The following is a 19,110-nucleotide window of genomic DNA, read 5'->3' on the forward strand; positions in this document are numbered from 1 at the left end:
GCATCAGCGTACTAGAGAAAGACGAACTCAGCTGCTGGGAGCCCTTTCCCACCAAGCCTTACTGGAGTGGCCCTAGAGGAGGAGGCTGTGTGGGGACATTACCTGTAATGGAGCAGTCAGGGCAGAGCCTCCTGGGGGAGGGGAGGATTGCTGGAAGTAGAAGGTAACTTGCTGGGGGTTTGTGGATGGGTGTGGATTTTTGAGATTTAGGTAGTGAGTGTTGCATGTAGGTGGGGGTGGATGCCCAGGGTGGGTAGGGGGACCTACCATTGCCAGTGGGCAGTGGGGAGTGGTGAGACACAAGTACCTATTGTTGTGAGTCAGCCTGATGTTATCCCCAGGACTCAACACCTTCCCATTCTTCAGCCAGACCAGACGGGGCTCAGGGACGCCCTGGGCCACGCAGGTGAAGATGGCACTGCTGCCCGGAGGCTTGGACAAGGACTGTGGCCACTGGACAAACTTGGGGGGAGCTGGGCAGGCAATAGCATGGAGGAAGGCACTGTGAGACCCGGCCTCTTGCCTCCTGCCCTGGACCCTCTCCACATCCAGGCTCCTGTCAGGGAGCTGGGGTGCTCCAGCACTCTCCCCACCCAGTCGGGCCCTTGGGGCTCACCCTGCATGAGCAGGACGCCCTGCGCTGTGCGCCGGACGCGGGTGCCTGGCTGATTGGCGGCGCAGACATAGACATCTGAGTGCTGGACTGACACGTCGGAGATCATGAGATTCCCAGTGCCCAGAACTTGGATGCCCTCCACGCTGATGGAGCGGCCATCTGCAAGAAGGCATTGGGGGGTCAGGCTGGGATAGGATGAGGGCACGAGGCTCTGAGAGACGGGGAGCGGGGGGCGGCTGCGCACCCAGGCAGCTCCAGGAGACAAGCGGCTGAGGGTGACCGGTGGCGATGCACTCCAGCATTGCCGTCTGGTGCACTGTGAGGGTCAGGTTCTGAGGCCTAGACAGGATCTCTGGCTCCTGCAGCAGCCTCGGGGGTCCCACTGTGTGGTGGAAACAAGCAAATTGGATCAGGAAAGGAGAACCTCCTTCCAATACTCAACTTCTACTCCAAGCACACTCTTCCAGCCCACAAATGTCACCAGACCTCAGAGGTGTGTTTTGCAGCTGCTATTCCATCCCCAATTTACAGATTTTAAAAATGAGCTGCCCAAAGTCCCATGGCAGTAGCTATCAGGCCGAAGGCCTCGTGGACTGGGGGTGGGGGGAGAGAGGAGAGTGAGCATTATCCTCCTACAAACCCTGTGTGTGACCCCACCTTCCCTGGGCGCCTCACCCTGAGGGGGCGGGTAGAGGCACCCACAAAGTTGGTAGGAGGTGCTCCCTCAGAAAGCATGACCAGCCTCCTGAGACCTCAGCCTGCTCAGCTGCTTAGGAGGGACACAAGTGTTTTCCCAAAGTAACTCTGTTTTGGGTCTAAATCACATCTTCATTTTATGCCATGCTCCCCCGTTTCATTAGTTTATTCAACAGATCATCACTGGGGGCTCCCATGTGCCAGGCATCGCCCTCACACTGGGAGCACAGTTGTGAACAACATCGTGTGAAACAGAGCTCTGCTTTCCTGTAGGCCATCATCCCCATTTTCTTTACTACCTTGTATCATGTGAGAACTTAATGTGTCTTTAACCTTTCATAAATGCCCTTTATTAAGAATGTCTCGGCTAGGCGCGGTGGCTCAAGCCTGTAATCCCAGCACTTTGGGAGGCCGAGGCGGGCGGATCACGAGGTCAGGATATCAAGACCATCCTGGCTAACACGGTGAAACCCCATCTCTACTACAAATACAAAAAATTAGCCGGGCAAGGTGGCGGGCGCCTGTAGTCCCAGCTACTCAGGAGGCTGAGGCAGGAGAATGGCGTGAACCCGGGAGGCGGAGCTTGCAGTGAGCCAAGATCACGCCACTGCACTCCAGCCTGGGGGACAGAGAAAGACTCCGTCTCAAAAAAAAAAAAAAAAAGAATGTCTCAGATAAAATGTGTTTCTAAAATGAAAGTTTCTCAAGGGTTGGTCTAAAGTCTTACACATATTTATCCCTCAAGGTGTAGGACTGTGTTTTGTTCATTCATTTATTCAGCAACTATAGATTGAAGGCCTACTTTTTGGGCCCAGCCCTTCTCCATTTGCCCCTTGCAAGCTGCAGTACAGGCTGTGGGCTGCCCTGGAATCTCCTGGCCTCATTCAAAGAGGCTGTGTCCTGCCTGGCCAAACAGTTGAGTGAGGGGAGGCTGGGCCACCCGGGCCGACCCCTTCCCCATGCCAGGCATTGGCTGTGAGCCCCACACATTGTCCCATTTTGCCCTCACCACAGGCGGTGTGCGGAGTACTGTTATTTCCCCCATTTACCTGAGATCAAGGATCAGAGAGGTTAAGTAACTTGCCCAATGACAGAGGCACTGGCAGAACTGGGGGACTCCCTGGATCTTGGTAGCACTGAACAGCTGACAAAGAGCATCCACTCTTTAGCCGCTGTGAGCTCCTTGAAGTCTGGGAAATTCTGTCCCACCCTGGTGCATGCCCAGGGTAAGTGCCTGCCCAGGTGTGTGCAGTTGAGTGCATTAGGGGTGAATGGCTTGGGGCCTTGGTCACCAGCTCCTGCCCCTGGGGAAGACTACTCTGACACCAGCTCCTTTAGGCAACCCTTGAGCCTTCGGTTTCTGGTTGGTCCTCTGCCCCCAACAGGCGCCTCCTCCTCCTGCTAACCTCCTGTTGCTCTCTGGCCATTCGTCTCCCTGCTTCGCAGGCAGCAGAATCCTATGTCTGCTTGATAGCCTTGAGAGACATAGCCTCCTGCCCTGCCCTGCCCTCCTGCCCCAGACTGTGGGTAGGAACGGGACCCCACCGGGCTCCTCTCTGCTCCTGCAGAGGAGCCGCTGACCCCCACCCTCGCTTTGAGTTTCTAAGTCAGTTACAGATCAGAACCACAACCGTTCCCCCTTCCCCTGCCAGTCTTCAGTTTAAAAATTATATACCGGCCGGGCACAGTGGCTCATGCCTGTAATCTCAGCACTTTGGGAGGCTGAGGCGGGCAGATCACGAGGTCAAAAGATTGAGACCATCCTTGCCAACATGGTGAAACCCCATCTCTACTAAAATTACAAAAATTAGCCGGGTGCGGTGGCTGGCGCCTGTAGTCCCAGCTACTTGGGAGGCTGAGGCAGGAGAATCGCTTGAACCCGGGAGGCGGAGGTTGCAGTGAGCCGAGATGGCGCCACTGCACTCCAGCCTGGCGTCAGAGCGAGACCCCGTCTAAAAAAAAAAAAAATAGATATAGCCTTCGGTGAAATTTTGTCAGAGATGTTTTGAAAGTTCGCCCAGGTGCGGCGGTGGTGTCCCGTGGTACCCTTGCTTATTTATACCCTGGAGTCCCCTAGTGGCTGATTCAGGCATGACTTTCCCTCACAAACACCTGTGGTATCTCCAGTTTAGGCGGGGTCTAACCTGCCTCTCCTGCTAGGCACCAGCCCCTCATAGGCTCTGCTGCGGCCTTCACTTTGGGCACAAAACTCTCCCTCCCCATTTGGCCTGCAAGTGGGGTCATCCTGGGTGTTTCATTTCAGGTACAAAGCTATTTTCATCCTCACCCCAAGAAGGAGACGTGCAAGTGTCCATGCACACATGCACATGTACATGCAAGCACAGACACATACACGAACACATGCACATCTACACGCCACGTGTATGGGGGCCGCGTGTTCAAGACACAGGCTGACTCAGCCCCAACGCTAGACCCTCCAGAGCTCCCACTACCCTCTGGATCAAGTCCAAACTCCTTTCATGGTATGCCTTGCCTACTCACCAACATTAACTTTGCTACCCTGAATTCTGCCCATTCTGTGGTCCAGCAACACAGAACTGCCTGTGTGAACTTTGTTGTCCTCACCCTTGCGCATTTGTCCAAGGAAATGCCCCCGTCTTGCCCTCCTGACCTTGGCTTGCCTCTCTCCACTCACCCTTCAACACCCAGCTTGGGGTAGCTTACTCCAGAAGCCCCTGACAATCCTTGCCCACAGCCCAACCCTGGGTTCCCGCAGCACCACCTTCTCTCTCAGGTTATGAGCTCCAGGAAGCCAGGGATGGCTCAAGCCTGCTGCCCTCCCACACCTGGCACAGTGCTTAACATGTCATAGGTGCTCAAAATGCCTGCCTGTCCCATGTACAACCACAGCAACCATACCCTCCTCTCTGCCCAGTGCCCACACCGGGCCTGGCTTACCGCTCAGGGTCAGCTGGGCATCCTGGCTGTGGCGGGTACTGGCCACATTCCATGCCAGGCAGCGGTAGGTTCCCATGTCAGCCTGGCTCACACTGGTGATGTGGAGGATGCTACTAGGCAGCAGTGTGACCCTGAGGATGCAAAGGTCAGGGCTCCATGGCCTGTGCCCTGGCCCACAGCCCACCGTCCCATTGCACTCCTAGTAGGTGCTTACCGGTGGCTGGCAATATTCAGGGCTGTGCCGTTGTGCTCCCAGGAAATGGATGGTTCAGGCACCCCCTGGATCAGGCACTGGAAGCGAGCAACTCCATCCTGCTCCACCTCAGCAGATTCTGGATGTTGGTGGAAGCGAGACAGACCTAGAGGATGAGGGCGCCGCTTGGGCACCTGCAGAGCTGGCCCTGGGCTATCCCCCCACAACCAAGTCCCAGGGCTGGGCCCAACCTCTATGCCCACATCTGCCACTTCCTCTTCAGTATGGAGCCCTGCAGCCTCATGTCTAGGACTTTTGTGGGCCATAAGCACTTTGCCTTCCTCCATTACAAAAATTTTAAATCATAGTTTACAACGGCATTGGAATATAGACAAATATAATTCAGTCTGGACTCATTTTTACATATTTATTATTATATTCATTTTTTTCTTCTGGTTTTGAAGAAGTTAAAACATTTTTGTGGGCCCCTAGAAGAATCAGAGGCTCTACCAGTGTGTACACTGTGTCTAATGGCTGGGCTGGCCCTGCTCAGGCCCACTCTCAGCGACTCTGGGCCCCATGGGTGCCTTCTGTGGGTGCCCCACGAACTCTCATCCCTCAATCCCAGGAACAGCCCTGTCACTTACTTGCCAGCTGTACCCGGGCCCGTTGGCTCACCAGCCGCCCATAGCTGTTCTGGGCCATGCAGTGGTACTCGTGGGCACGGGAAGGGAGGCTCCAGTGGGAAGGCAGGGCGGCCAGGTGCAGGGAGCCATCTGGCATCAGGGTGGCACCACTGTCATTGGCTAAGGCCAGCCCATCCTGCTGCCAGGAAATGGACACGGGCGGCTCACCCTCCACCTGGCAGGGCAGCACCAGCAGGTGCTCCTGCACAGCCACTGTGTTCCCCGGCTCCTGCAAGAAGGCCAGGTCAGAGCCTACAGCACGGCCTGTAGGAGCAGCCAGCACAGCCTGGACATGGCGGCCCCCTGAGGCCCACCCTCTGTCCACCACCTCCCCCACGGCTTTGACTCCCTCCCAGCTTTGGCAAGAGGCAAGGGACAGGACTTGACTTTAGGGAGACTTTGTGTCAGCAAAGGAGGAACAGGGAACAGAGGGCAGGGCCTGGCCATCTGAGGAGCAGGGTGGGCCACTGTCGGGCTGGCGGGTGCGGTGTGGGCCTGGCGGGCCAGCTGTGATTGATGGCCTCTTTCAGCTGGGCCCTGGCAATGGGGAGGGGGCGGGGCGGGCACAATGGTGAGGTCAGGGGCTGAGGCGTGGGCATTGTGCTCCCCAGGGGACAATGGGATCGCCCCCTCCCTCCCCTGCCGGCCCATCTGCCTGTCTGCCTGCAGGGTCAGCTTCCCAGGACTCCTGGATCTCCCCCTTCTCCCTCCCGCCACCAGGACCCTGGCCTCTGAATAGGGAAGGAACACACTTAAACTCACACACACTCATTCACGTACACACACACACTTGGATTAAAAATCACAACCTCACTGGCCACCAGGTCTTCTAGACACAGACAGATTCCATCCCAGACACACACTCAAGGAGGCCCCAAACACAGGTCACACATAGATGTCCCTACAGATTCAAAGTCACAAATACATAAGCACAGGGCCATAGACACTAACAGCACAGGCCCAGAAATGCATGAGCAGAGCTGTGAACCCACTGCCTCTCTTCCCACACACCCCCATAAATACAATAACTCAGCCTGTGAGGCTGAGCCAGGACCCCCAGCAGATGGGGTGGATGGGCGGGCAGACAGAGCCTCCGAGGGGCACATGGGCAGGGGGCTCAGCCAGCCTCGGTTGGCTCAGGGACATCTGTGGGGAAGCCTCTGGGGCTCTGCCTCTGCATGCCCCGCGGTCTGCTCAGCCACTTGCCTCATGTGGCCCCCAGGTCCCCTTCTAGCCACTGTGCCCCAAAGCATGGGCTTCTAGAGCACCCCCCACGGCTCTCCTGCAGTCTTGCCTGCCCCTCCAGCTCACCCCTCTCCTCTGCTGTCCTCAGGGTTTCTCCACCTCCACTCCGGCCACCTCCATCCCTCTGCTCCCCCAACCTTGCCCCCCAACTCTCCCACCCCTATGCCTGCCTCTTTTTCTTCCCCGTCCCTCTGCCCTGGCTTTCCCTATGGCCCCCATGGCCCAGCCTCTTACCCCAGCCTGGGAGCAGCAGCAGCAGCAGCAGCAGCAGCCCCATGTCCCTGCCAGGCCCGGCCCCTCAGCCTGGGCAACTTCCCCAGCAGCCCCAGTCTCCTGCCTTCAGCCTGGGGGCCCTTGAGCTGTGGGCATTCCCCACCCCGCACTTTGGTGCACAATGTGGGGGCCCTGGTCTTGCTTTGGGGAGCCCAGGTTCTGGGGCGCCAAGCTCTGGGGTCAAGGCTGAAGGCTACTGTCCTTGCCTTCGTGTTCCTGGAGCTGGGTCTCTCTCTGCTTTCAGCCTGAGCCCCCTCCCCACTCCTATCCCCACTGTCCCCTCCTCCCAGGGCCAGGACCCAGACACCGAGACAATTGGGGCGGGGAAAGGGGGCGAGGGCCAATGAGAGCAGGGCAAAGTTGGGGGGTCAGACCCGCCCCTTTCTCAGCTTCCAGAAATCTCTCCCAGCCCATCACCCACCCCTTAGTCCCTCTCAAACTTTGACTGAATGAGAGTGAAGTTCTAGGAGGAGTTGGGGCATCTGGTCCCCCAAGCCCATCCCTGGGGATCCACGTCCTGGACAGGGGTGGCTTGGAGTCTGATTTGGGGGTCCTGGGGAGGGGTGCAGAGCCCCCACTTTCCTAGTAGAGTCGCTGTCCCAGGTGCTGAGCCTGGGTCTGAAGTGGGGGACCTCATCTCATTAGTTCAGTCCCAGCCCCAGCAGCCCCAGCACCATTCATAGTGTCACTTTCCAAAGCTGTTCTCTCTATTCTTATTGGGACAATGGATTGGGGCCGCCAGGGGCTGGGAGGCTGCCAGCCAGTGGGAGGTGGAGGACCAGCCCCATCCTAAAGAGAAGAAAGAAACCCAAGCCTCCCGCCCCTTGCCAGGCTGACCACTTAAAACATGCAAAAAGAGGGACTACACTTTCGCCAAAGGAGCCTGGGACTCAGGCAAGAGCTGACTTTGGGACTTGCTATTTCTGGAGGATACCCTCCCCTAAACTCCACCCTCCTGAAAAAGAGCATAGCTTAGGAAAGATGACAGGGGTACCAAGGATGTATGGGAGTATCTGTGAGAGGCAATAAAGGGGAAAGGCTGGGCTGGGGGAGTCTCGTGTGGCAGAGAATGAGGCCCCATCACCCAGCTTCCAACCCTATGAGCTCCAGCCTGTCTGGCCCCTGACTCAGTCTCCCCCTGAATCCTGGTCCCCTTGCCCGCTCCCATCAGCCTCTGCATCTGGCCTTGCCCTGCCCACTTGAGGCTGCCCCTTGCCTCTTCAGCACAAACTCTCACCCTCAGTCTTCGCCCCCGCTTGCTCAGCTGCCTCTCTGGCTTGTCCACCGTGCCCATAGGCTTCAGAATCAACTCAGGCCATTGTCCCTCCCAACTCGGCCTCCTCCTCCCAGACAGCAGTCCTTGGTGTCTGTGTCCCAGGACGGGGCTACCCCTAGCAGAGACCTCTGTGGGACAGGAGAGCGAGCAGCCTTCCCCCGGGGCCTCCTCGTCCCAGCCCTGCATCTCTCTGTCCTGCAGCCTCCTATGAGGGTTCCCACTGCTTCCCCAGAGGGGCCTCCTGAGTCATGGCAGTGGCCTGGGTAGGGAAAGGCGCATAGGCCCTGGGGTCAGATGTGGAACAAATCACTAGCCGCGTGTCCTTGCGTAGGCAAATATACCTTTCTTTTTTTCTTTTTCTTTTCTTTTTTTTTTTGAGAGAGAGTCTCACACTGTCGCCCGGGATGGAGTGCAGTGGCGCGATCTCAGCTCACTGCAACCTCCGCCTCTGGGTTCAAGTGATTCTCCTGTCTCAGTCCCCTGAGTAGCTGGGATTACAGGTGCCCACCATCATGCCCGGCTAATGTTTTGTATTTTTATTAGAGGTAGGATTTCTCCATGTTGGCCAGGCTGGTCTTAAACTCCTGACTTCAGGTGATCTGCCCACCTCGGCCTCCCAAAGTGCTGGGATTACAGGCGTGAGCCACCGTGCCCAGCTGGATTAGTGACCTTATAAGAGGAGGAGAGATCTCTCCACGTGCACATACCAAGGAAAGGCGCGTGGTGACTCCACGGGAACTCAGGCCTCTGCAAGCCAGGGAGGGGCCCTCGCCGGGAATGGGATTGGCTGGCACCTTCAAGCTCGGACTTTCCAGCCTCCAGTACTGTGAGAAATAAAATCCTGTTGTTTAAGCCATGTAGTGTCTGGTGTTGTGGCAGCCCGAGCTGACTCAGACACCCCATCTCCCGGCCAGCTTCCGCTGCTGCTGTCAGAACTGCCCACTCTCCAACAGCTACTGAGAAGATGCATCACTGACTGCGCCACTTGCCTGTCACCTCCGAATCCGCACTCCAGCATGGCTCGCAGGACAAAGAATGACCCATACAGGAGACCTGGTCCAAGGCCTGTCACTAAACAGCCATACCATCTTAGCCTAGTGATCCTCGCCTCTCTGCCATCTGCTCACCTGTAAGAGGGGAGAAGGTCAAGACCTGCCTTTCACAGTTGCAAGGACAAAGTGAAATGCGGTGCTAAGGGCCAAGCACTTCCTCTTTTTTTTTTTTTTTCGAGACGTAGTCTCGCTCTTTCACCCAGGCTGGAGTGCAGTGGTGCAATCTCGGCTCACTGCAGGCTCCACCCCCCGGGGTTCAGGCCATTCTCCTGCCTCAGCCTCCAGCGTAGCTGGGACTACAGGCGCCTGCCACCTCGCCTGGCTAATTTTTTTTTTTGTATTTTTAGTGGAGACGGGGTTTCACCATGTTAGCCAGGATGGTCTCGATCTCCTGACCTCGTGATCCGCCCGCCTCGGCCTCCCAAAGTGCTGGGATTACAGGCGTGAGCCACCGTGCCCGGCCAGAACTTCCTCTTTTTTTAGAAGAGATAAATTTATTTTTTGAGACAGGGTCTTACTCTGCTGCCCAAGCTGGAGTGCAGTGGCAAGATCACAGCTCACTGCAATCTCTCCCTCCTGGGCTCAAGTGATTTTCCCACCTCATCCTCCTGAGTAGCTGGGACTGCAGGTGTGTGTTACCACACCAGGCTATTTTTAAAAATTTTTCGTAGGTATGTAGAGATAGGGTCTCACTATATTGCCCAGGCTGGTCTTGAACTCCCGGACTCAAGCGATCTCCCCACTTCAGCCTCCCAAAGTGCTGGGATTATAGGCGTGAGCCGCCGTGCCTGGCCCACTTCCTCTTTTTTCTAGGAACAGCTTTACTGAGATATAATTTACATAGCAGAAATTTCACCCATCACCCATTTAAGGAATTCGTTGGCTTTCTGTATCTTTTCAGAGTTGCACAACCATTACCACAATCTATTTTAAAACATTTCATCACCCCAAAAAGAAACTTAGTACCCACTAACATTCACTCCCCATCTGCCCTCTCTCAGCCTCTGCCAATCACCATTCTACTTTCTGTTTCTATGAATATGGCTACTCTGGATACCTCATATACAGTGGAATCATATGATATTTGTCCTTTCGTGTCTGGCTTATTTCACTTAGCGTAATGTCTTCAAGTTTCATCCATGTTGTAGCCTGTCTCAGAACTTCATTCTTTTTAATCCCCGAATAAGATTTCATTGCATGGATAGACTACATTTTGTTTATCTGCCCATCAGGAGACTGACATTTGGGTTGTTTCCACTTTTTGGCTATTATTTTTTTTTTTTTTTTTTTTTTTTTTTTTTTGAGACGGAGTCTTGCTCTGTCGCCCAGGCTGGAGTGCAGTGGCGCAGTCTCGGCTCACTGCAAGCTCCGCCTCCCGGGTTCACGCCATTCTCCTGCCTCAGCCTCTCCCAGTAGCTGGGACTACAGGCGCCCGCCACCACGCCCGGCTAAGTTTTTGTATTTTTAGTAGAGACGGGGTTTCACCGTGGTCTCGATCTCCTGACCTCGTGATCCACCCGCCTCGGCCTCCCAAAGTGCTGGGATTACAAGCGTGAGCCACCGCGCCCGGCCCACTTTTTGGCTATTATGAGCAATGCTGCTACAAACATCCGTGGATACGTTTTTGTGTGGACGGACGTCTTCTGTTCTCCTGGGCATGCTCCTAGGAATGGAGTTGCTGGGTCACATGGTAACTGTCTTTTGAGGAACCGCCAAACTGTCTTCCACAGTGACTGCAGCATTTTACGTCCCAAGCACTTCTTTTTATAACACTCAGGATAGGAGTTAACTTTTATTGGTCCCAGGCCCCTTTGAGAATTTGATTAAAGGCTCCCTCCTGCCACCAAGGGGATAGACCCACACTCCCTGGAGCGCTGGCAAACGCCGTCCTGACGCAGGCTAGGAAGCTCCATCCCAGGGATGGAGCCCGGAATAGCCTTGAGCTCAGGAAACGCCGCCAAGATGGACTTGCTGAGAGCTGCCCTCCTTCCCTCCCTCTGCAAACAATTGCCTATTGGCTCAACCCCGAACAGTCCTCTGGCGTCATCGGAGGTTTCACAGCTGCCCAGGCTTTCCTGGAATAACGTCCCTGGAAAGTCTCAGCTGGCAGATAGAATCCCCCGAAAAGTCCCCACGCACGCCCAGGACACTGTCTCCTTTCTCAGCCACCTCCTCTCTCCTCTCAGCCTGGTCCTCTGCCTCTCTCCAAGCGTTTTTTCTGCCTCTTCCCTTCTCTGTCCGTCTCCATCGGCCTTCCCATCTGTGGTCGGCAGAATAGGGCCCTGGAGAGATGCAAGTCCTCATCCCCAGAACCTACGAATGCGCTAAGTTACCTGGCGGGGAGGAATTAAGGCTGCTACAGCTGATCTTAAAGAGGTGCTCCGGGATTATACAGGTGGGCCCAATGTCATCATGAGGGTCCTTAAAAGCGGAAGAGGAAGGTGGAGGAGAGGAGAGGGAGATGTGGCCGCAGAGGAGAGCCAGAGACGCGATGTGCAGGAGGAAGGGGCCACAGCCAAGGATGCCGGGCTTCTAGAAACTGGAAAAGGTGAGGAAGCGCATGCTCCCCTAGAGCCTCCAGAAGGAAACGTAGCCCTGCCAACGCCAATTTTAGGCCAGAAAGCCCTGTCAGGCGTCTGACTGCAAAGCTATCAGATCAGACATTCATGTTTGAAGCCCTTATGTCTATGGTAATCTGCTACAGCCCCCGCAGGAAACGCACGACTCCTGTGGGCTCCGTCTCTGACGTTCAATCCAGGGCGCTGCATTTCACACCGGCTTTCATGCGTGTCTCCCCCGGAGCGAGCTCCAGGAGGGCGGGGACTTTGTGGTGCTCGCAGCTATGTGCCCAGAGCAGAGTCTGGCACAGGATGGGCTCTCAGTTAATGTTTGTTAAGGAGAGGAGGTGCCGGGCGTGGTGGCTCGCGCCTGTAATCCCAGCACCTGATCACTTGAGGTCAGCCTGGGCAACAGGGCAAAACCCCATCTCTACAAAAAATTAGCCGGGCACCTGTAGTTCCAGCTACTCGGGAGGCTGAGACAGGAGGTTCATTTGAGCCTGGGAGGCAGAGGTCGCAGTGAGCCAAGAAAGCGCCCTGCACTCCAGCCTGGGTGACAGAGTGAGGACCTGTCTCAATAAAGAAAAAAAAATTACAAACGTTTTCTTCATAACCACAATGCCATTATCATATAGGACAAAATTCCTGAATAATTCCTTAATATCATCTAATACCTAGTCCTGAACCAAATATCCCTGATTGTCTGAAAAATGTCTTTCTACTGTTTTTCTGTTTTGAATCAAGAACAAGGTTTATACACTGCACTTGATTATTGTGTCTCTTAATGATCCTATCAAAGGCAAACACCCCCAACCCTCAACCTTATATGTCATTGAATTGTTGAAGAGACTGGGTAAATTTTCCAGTAAAATTCTGCATGCTCTGGGTCTGTCTGATTTTTGTGTGTGTGTGTGCTATTGAATATGTTCCTCTATAAATGGATGTTGGCTCAGAGGCTTGGTTTATTCAGGTTACACTTTTAGGCAAGAAGACTTTATTGGTGGTGTTTTATGCTGCACACTGCATTCAGGAGATGCACAATATCTGCTTGTCTTACTGTTAGTGATTCTAAAATTGATTAGGGGCTACAGGTGCTGATAACCTGATCCCTCCAAGATTCCTTGTCAATCTTTTCTTTTTTAAATTTTTTTCTTTGAGATGGAGTTTCACTCTCCTTGCCGAGGCTGGAGTGCAATGGTGTGATCTCAACTCACTGCAACCCCCGCCTCCCGGGTTCAAGTGATTCTCCTGCCTCAGCCTCCTGAGTAGCTGGGATTACAGGCGCATACCACCACACCCAGCTAATTTTGTATTTTTAGTAGGGACGGGGTTTCACCGTGTTGGCCAGGCTGGTCTCAAACTCCTGACCTCGGGTGATCCTCCTGCCTTGGCCTTCCAAAGTGCTGGGATCACAGGCGTGAGCCACCATGTCTGGCACCTCGTCAACATTTTCTTTCTTTCTTTCTTTCTTTCTTTTATTTTTTTAAGAGACAAGGTCTCCCTATGTTGCCCAGGCTGGAGTGCAGTGGCTATTCACAGGCACAATCATAGTTCTCTGCAGCTTCAATCCCCTGGGCTCAAATGTTCTCCCTCTGCAGCCTCCCAAGTGGCTGGGACTACAGGCATGTGCCACCACACCCAGCCTCATCAACCTTTTATCCAATAGTCATATCTATTGGTAATAATTGCCTGACAGTTATTTCATTAGGGGTTGCATAATGCTGATTTTCCAGTTCTGTCATTCCTTTCTCATTTATTAACTGAAATTCTTCTGTAAAGAACGTTCCCTCATCAACTAGGACAATCTGGTAACCCTGAAATTCAGTTCACATGGGAAAGAAGGGAGAGTGCTTAGTTTTTTCCTGTTTGCCAATTTTCAGAGTAAGGAGTTGGTACTCTGTCCAATGTGTTTCTTTTTCTCTCTCCCTTTATCCATCTTCCCTTTAGTAGAAGTCCCTTTAGTGGGGATTTGCACTGATACTTTTTTTTTAATTCAATGTTTCTGCTGCAGTCTCTCTGAGATTCAATTTGTCTCTGTCTTAGGCCAGGGGGAGTTCAGTGTCCATTTGCTCTTCCCCGTTCTTTGTTATCTTTGCTTTCTGGAACCATCTGCCCCAGGCTCATTCAGAGTATTTTCTCCCCCAGACCTGAGATCATCCATTCCTCCAAGGGTGCCAGGATTTTTATTCGATTAGTTGTATTTATACTAAAATACTTTTTCTTTTTCTCTGGAAATATTGACCCCTAATATGTGCATTGTTATACAATATGCCATTAAATAGTTTCAAGTAATAACACCCATATTACCTTTAACAAGTACATTACCAAATGAAGTATAAGATATCTTTATTCTTCCTTGGAGAAAAACTAAGTATTACAAAATTCTCACTGTACAAAAAAAAAAAAAATACAAAGATAAACTGTTCTTCATCAAAATGTAAAATCTGGGCCAGGCATGATGGCTCACGCCTGTAATCCCAGCACTTTGGGTGGCTGAGGCGGGCAGATCATCTGAGCTCCAGAGTTCGAGACCAGCCTAGCCAACATGGTAAAGCCCTGTCTCTACTAAATATACAAAATCGGCCAGGAGCAGTGGCTCATGCTTGTAATCCTAGCACTTTAGGTGGCTGAGGCGGGTGGATTGCCTGAGCTCAGGAGTTCGAGACCAGCCTGGGTAACAACAACAACAACAACAAAATTAGCCGGGCATGGCAGCGTGCGCCTATAGTCCCAGCTCCTTGGGAGGCTGAGGCAGGAGAATTGGTAGAGCCCGGGAGGCGGAGGTTGCAGTGAGCTGAGATCGCTCCACTGCACTCCAGCCTGGGTGACAGAGGGAGGCTCTGTCTCAAAAAAAAAAAAAAAAAAATTTAGCTGGGCATGGTGGTACACACCTGTAATCCCAGCTACTTGGGAGGCTAAGACAGGAGTATCGCTTGAAACGGGGAGGTGGCGGTTGCAGTGAGCCAAGATCGTGCTGCTGCACTTCAGCCTGGGTGACAGAGACCCTGTCTCAAAAAAAGAAAAAAAAAATTAAAACCTTTCTGCTTCAAAGGATGCTTTTGACAAGAAAGTGAAAAGATAACAGAATCAAATATTTGCAAACTATATATCTGATAGGAAACTTGTGTCCAGATTAAAAGAAAAACTTGTACAACTCAATAATTAAAAGGCAAATAACCCAGTTACAAAGTGAGCAAAAATTATGAATAAACATCTCTCCAAAGAAGATATGCAAATGGCCAGTAAACACATGAAAAGAAACTCAACCTCATTGGCCATGGGAAAATGCAAATGAAAGCCACAATGAGATGCCATATCACACCCAGTAGGATGGCTATAGTAAAAAAAGACAGATAATAACAAGTGGTGGGGATGTGGAAAAACTGGAACCCCTTATAGACTGCTGGTGGGGATGTAGAATGGTGCAGCTACTGTGGAAAACAGTTTGGCACTTCCTTCAAAAAGTTAAACATAGAGTTACCGTTTGACCTAGCAATTCCATTCCTAGATATCTACCCAAGAATATTGAATATATATGTCCACACAAAAACTTGTACATGAATGTTGATAGCCGTATTATTCAAATAACCAGAAGGCATAAATAGCCCCAGGGTCCATCAACAGATGAATGGATTAACAAAATGTGATAGATCCATACATTGGAATATTATACAGCCATAAAAAAGGAATGAAGCCAGGTGCGGTAGCTCACACCTGTAATCCCAGCACTTTGGGAGGCTAAGGCTGGTGAATCACTTGAGCTCAGGAGTTTCTGATCAGCCTGAACAACATGGCGAACCTCCATCTCTACAAAAAATTAAAAAGAAAATTAGCTGGGCATGGTGGCACATGCCTGTAGTACCAGCTACTGGGGAGGCTGAGGTGGAAGGATTGCTTGAACCTGGGAGGCACAGGTTGCAGTGAGCTGATATTGTGTCACTGCACTCCAGCCTGGGTGACAGAGTGAGACCCTGTCTTAAAAAAAAAAAAGAAAGAAAAAGAAAACATTCTGCTAAGTGAAAGAAGACAGACAAAAAATGCAACTGAATATGGTTCTGGATGCTTGCTGCTTGCAGAGTCCAATAAACAAGAGCAAGGTCTGGTAGAAAGAAAGTGATTTTAGGCTGGTCCGAGTGCAGTGGTGTTTACAACTCATTGATCACAACCAGTTACAGATTTCTTTCTTCCTTCTCCACTCCCACTGCTTCATTTGACTAGTCAAAAAAAAATTTTTCTTTTAAGAAAATGATTTTATTAACCAAAACTAGTAAAGGGGAAGTGGCCGGATTCCCATCCAAAGCAACCACTTTGATTTTTGCGGGGAAGGCAGGGATTAAAAAAAAAAAAGAAAGAAAAAAGAAAAAAAAATTGATAAGGAGGCCGGGCGCGGTGGCTCACGCCTGTAATCCCAGCACTTTGGGAGGCCGAGGCAGGCGGATCACGAGGTCAGGAGATCGAGACCATCCTGGCTAACACGGTGAAACCCCGTCTCTACTAAAAATACAAAAAAATTAGCCGGGCGAGGTGGCGGGCGCCTGTAGTCCCAGCTACTCGGGAGGCTGAGGCAGGAGAATGGCGTGAACCCCGGGGGGTGGAGCCTGCAGTGAGCCGAGATCGCGCCACTGCACTCCAGCCTGGGTGACAGAGCGAGACTCCTTCTCAAAAAAAAAAAAAAAAAAAAAAAAAAAAAAAAAAATTGATAAGGAAGGCATGCAAGAATTGAGCTGTGTCTTGTTCTGGTGGCTAGCTCGGGTCCCAGTCCGCCTGGATCTCAGGCTAGCGTCATCTCAACAATGGCTGGGTTGTTAACTAGCAACCTTGAAGTAATCTGTGGAATTTTGCAGCTGGGTCTCCGGACTTGGTTCATCTATCTCAAGATTAGCCCCTGGAACCTCTAAGAAGGCACATAATTAGACACTAGCATAGAGTTAGATAAATGTGAAAGGAATATATACTGTAGGAAAGGGAGGGATGCGGAGTCTATTTTAAGGCTAAGACAGAAGGCTTCTGCAGTTCTCCTCAAGATTATACCTTAAAACCCAAGAGAAAAAAAAAAAGTTTACAGGAGGCTGAGGCAGAAGAATCGCTTGAACGCGGGAGGCAGAGGTTGCTGTGAGCTGAGATCCCGCCATTGCACTCCAGTCTGGGCAACAAGAGTGAAACTCTGTCTCAAAAAAAAAAAAATAAAAATAAAAAAAAATTAACTTAAAAAAAAAAAAAAAAAAGGCCAGGCGGGTGGCTCATGCCTGTAATCCCAACACTTTGGGAGACCAAGGCAGGTAGATCACCTGAGGTCAGGAGTTCAAGACCAGCCCGGCCAAAATGGTGAAACCCCATCTTTACTAAAAATACAAAAATTAGCCGGGTATGGTAGCAGGCGCTTGTAATCCCACCTACTTGGGAGGCTGAGGGAGGATAACCGTTTGAACCCAGGGGGAGAGGTTGCAGTGAGCCGAGATCGTGCCATTGCACTCCATCCTGGGTGACAAGAGCGAGACTCCGTCTCAAAAAAAAAAAAAAAAGTTTAAGGCCAGGCGCGGTTGCTCACACCTTAATCCCAGCACTTTGGAAGGCTGAGAAGTTGGCGGATCACTCAAGTCCAGGAGTTTGAGACCAGCCTGGGCAACATGGTGAAACCCCGTCTGTACAAAAAATACAAAAATTAGCCAGGTGTGATGGTGCCCACCTTTGGTCCCTGCTACTGGGGAGGCTGAGGTGGGAGGATCACTTGAACTCAGGAGGTCGAAAAAAAACTGTAAATGCATTTTAAAGTTAAGGTGCCCGGTTACAAAAAGGGAACATATGGCCGGGCGCGGTGGCTCACGCCTGTAATCCCAGCACTTTGGGAGGCCGAGGCGGGCGGATGACGAGGTCAGGAGGTTGAGACCGTCCTGGCTAACAAGTGAAACCCCGTCTCTACTAAAAATACAAAAAATTAGACAGGCATGGTGGCACGTGCCTGTAGTCCCAGCTACTCGGGAGGCTGAGGCAGGAGAATTGCTTGAACCCAGGAGGCGGAGGTTGTAGTAAACCGAGATCAGGCCACTGCACTCCAGCCTGGGCGACAGAGTGAGATTCCGTTTCAAAAAAAAAAAACAAAAAACATATTCTATACGTCCACTTATATGAAATGTCTAGGATTAGTGGTTGCCAGCGCCTAGGGTGAGGGATGAGTGGACAGTGACTGCTAATGAGTAGGGATTTCCTTGTGAGGTGACAAAAATGTTCTAAATTAGGTGGTGGCCATGGATGCACAACTTTGGGAATATACCAAAAACACTAAATCTTACACTTTAAACGGGTGAGTTTTAAAGAGGCTCTGGGAGGAGAACTCCAGGTACTCCGGCCTCGCCCCGCCGTTTGTCTTTTTGGCTGGAGGCTGAGGAGCTTCTGTACCGCCATAAGAATGGCTCCGCCCTCCTCCGCAGCCTGTCCCGCCCCTCTCGCACGCCGGGCGGGCGCCGATTTGCGCTTGCGCAGCGAGGCCGGGTTTACGTAGGCGCGAAGCACCGCCCTGCAGGGGCCCGCCGGGCGGAGGCCGCCAGGGAGTAGGCTGGCTCCATGCGCCTGACGGCTTTCCGCCCCCAGCAGCGCCCGAGATGGATTTTTTTTTGCCAAGCCCCACGGGGGTCTCCGGGCGAGGGGTGCCTCCCGACTCTCCCTGCCAAGCCATCTCCCCGCTTGTGGGGTCGCGCGCGGCCGCCCCGGGGGTCTCCCAGCTCGCGGGCTTCCTTCCACTTCCCCTTCCCTTCCCCGGGCTCACGGAAACAGCCGCAGCCCAGCAGCGCAGGAGGGATGGGGCAGACAGAGGCGCTGGCTTTCCGTCCAGGGCCGCACGAGAAGTATTTTCTGCTTTGCAGGCCATCGGGTCTCATAAACACTCGGCCCTGCTGTTGTGGCAGTTCAGCGGACGTAGACAATCATAACGAACGAGCGCGGCTGTGTGCCAGCAGAACTATTTATGGACACTGAAATTTGAACCCGTGTAATTTTTACATGTTATGAAATAGTCTTTTTTTCCAACCACCTAAAAATATAAAAACCATTTTTAGTGTGCTGTATGTAACAAAAACAGGCAGCATAGTTTGCCGACGCCTGCCTTTGCGGCAGGTTTGGGAAGGGGGCCCTTTTACCCCCAGGGAAGGTTCCGCAGACACAACGAGGCTGAGAGTATTGCTACGATTTGAGGACTAGGTTCTCTGCATCCACCATCCTCCTCTATCCAACCTGCTGAGAAAGGGCACTCACCACCTGAGGACCACCCTAGTTCATCTGTTTTTTTTGTTTTTGAGACAGGGTCTCACTCTATTGCCTAGGCTGGATTGCAGTGGTGCAATCTCGGCCTCCTGGGCACAAGCGATCCTCCCACCTCAGCCTCCCAAGTAGCTGGGACTACAGGTGTGCACCACCATGCTCGGCTAATTTTTGTTTTTTGTAGAGATGGGGTTTCGCCATGGTGCCCAGCCTGTTCTTGAACTCCTGGGCTCAAGTGATCCTCCCACCTCAGCCTCCCAAAGTGCTGGAATTACAGACGTGAGCCACTGCGCCTGGCCCCTGGTTCATCTTTGCAAACTATCTCATAATCTCGTTTAATTT

Source organism: Nomascus leucogenys, chromosome 12, assembly GCF_006542625.1.
Source record: "Nomascus leucogenys isolate Asia chromosome 12, Asia_NLE_v1, whole genome shotgun sequence".
In the NCBI taxonomy this organism is placed as follows: domain Eukaryota; kingdom Metazoa; phylum Chordata; class Mammalia; order Primates; family Hylobatidae; genus Nomascus; species Nomascus leucogenys.